Below are 2,500 nucleotides of genomic sequence, written 5' to 3' on the forward strand. Positions count from 1 at the left end.
ATATATATATATATTTTTTCATATATATACATACATACATACATACAAACATATATATATATATATATATATATATATATATATATATATATATACATATATAATTTCCCATTACTTCTACGCGCAAAAGCACTCCTCACCTCCCCTCCCATCCCTCCACAACCCCTCTCATCTCGGCCCTACTTCACCCACCATATTCACGAACAAGAAAACCACGAAACCCAGAACTAAAGAAGAGAATAAGATAAAAAAAGGAGAAAAGAAAAAATACGAGTCCAATCGACGGGCGACCCTCAAAGCGCCTCAACAGAAGGCCACAAGAATCGCTTAAATTCTCATGAGGTGGACACCAGGCCATGTGGTGGTGGCCATGTTCTCTCATGCCTTCGCTCGCTTTCTCTTCTCTTTTGGGGTATTTTCTCTTCTGTTTCTTCGTCTTCTTCTCCTGTTTTTGTGAGTTCTGTTTCTTCTTCCTTTTTTTTTTTTTTTTGTCTTCTCATTTTTTTTTTTTGGTTTTCTTTTTCTTTTTCTTCTTCTACGTCTTTATTTTACTTCCTCTTCCTCTTTTCCTTCTTATTATCATTAATCTTCCACTTCTTCTTCTTCTCATTATCCTTCCCTTCTACCATTTTCTCCTTCATTATCACCCTCCTGTATATAAAAAAAAAAAACTTAATTTTCGAATTTCCTTTTTCTTTCACTCTTTCCTAGTTCCTTATGCTATCCAAGTAAAATATTTCACCTCTGGAAAAGCGAGGTCATCTTGTGCATGTGCGTCCAGCCAAAATTGACCCATTTTGACCCGGCATATGACCTCGAAGGACGGACTTTTACTTGACGATTTTCAAAAGCCCCTCCTCCTTTTTTTTTTTTTTTTTTTTTTTTTTTTTAGTCATTCTCTAGTTCATATTTCGTATTGATACTTTTGGATATGGATATGGCGTATTTATTTATTCTTTAAATTTATTCACATTGGAGGGTTATTGTTCATGAGTTTATAAGGTGATTCTTATCTCTAATATAATACCCCCCTCCCCCCCACCACACACACACAAACACACACACACAAACAAATCACACACAAACACACACACACACACAAACACATACAAACACACACACACACAAACAATATCACACAAAAACACAAACACACACACAAACACATACAAACACACACACACACACAAACAAAATCACACAAAAACACAAACACACATAAACACACATACAAGACACACAAACACACATACAAACACACACAAAAACACACAAAATCACACACACAAACACACATACAAACACACAAAGCCTACAGTCAGGCACACACACACACACACACACACACACAACCCCCCCCCCCACACACACACACAAACCCCCCCCCACACACACACACACACACCCATGCACACATAAGCCGCGAAGGCCCACTCCACATACACTATTTATGACATTGCAAATACTATTGCAACTTTGCCTCCCCGAGTTTTTACGTTCTTTAACAGTCCCTCCGGAACGCCCCAGCCCGACCCCCGCGCGCCCCTTGCAACGCCCATCGTCCGCGGAAGTGCGTGTCTTCATTTATTATTCTCTTGCTCGTCTCCTCTGCAACTCCTCTCGCCTCTTCCTCTCGTCTCTTCTTTATCCTCTTTATTCTTCTCTCCCTCTTTCTCCTCTTTATTCTTTTCTCCCTCTCGTCTTCTCTTTGTTCTTCTCTCCCTCTCGTCTCCTCTTTCTCCTTCTCTCCCTCTTTCTCTTTCTCTCCCTTTCCTTCTCTTTATCCTTTTCTCCATCTTTCTCCTCTTTATTCTTCTCTCCCTCTCGTCTTCTCTTTATTCTTTTCTCCCTCTCGTCTTCTCTATATTATTTTCTCCCTCTCCTTTTCTTTCTCCTTTTCTCTCTTTCTCCTCTTTATCCTTCTCTCCCTCTCGTCTCCTCTTCATCCTTCTCTCCCTCTTCTCCTCTTTATTCTTCTCTCCCTCTCGTCTTCTCTTTATTCTTCTCTCCCCCTTCTCTTTGTTCTTCTTTCCCTCTTTCATCTCTTTATTCTTCTCTCCCTCTCGTCTTCTCTTTCTCCTCTTTATCCTTCTCTCCCTCTTTCTCTTTCTCTCCCTTTCCTTCTCTTTATCCTTTTCTCCATCTTTCTCCTTCTCTCCCTTTCCTTCTCTTTATCCTTTTCTCCATCTTTCTCCTCTTTATTCTTCTCTACCTCTCGTCTCCTCTTTATTCTTCTCTACCTCTCGTCTCCTCTTTATTCTTCTCTCCCTCTTTCTCCTCTTTATTCTTCTCTCCCTCTCGTCTCTTCTTTATCCTCTTTATCCTTCTCTCCCTCTTTCTCCTCTTTATTCTTCTCTCCCTCTCGTCTTCTCTTTATTCTTTTCTCCCTCTCGTCTTTATCCTTCTCTCCCTCTCGTCTCCTCTTCATCCTTCTCTCCCTCTTCTTCTCTTTATCCTTCTCTCCCCCTTCTCTTTATTCTTCTCTCCCTCTCGTCTCCTC

This window comes from Penaeus japonicus, unplaced genomic scaffold (genome assembly GCF_977035675.1).
Source record: "Penaeus japonicus unplaced genomic scaffold, GWHDUDI00000001_assembly GWHDUDI00000007, whole genome shotgun sequence".
Lineage (NCBI taxonomy): Eukaryota > Metazoa > Arthropoda > Malacostraca > Decapoda > Penaeidae > Penaeus > Penaeus japonicus.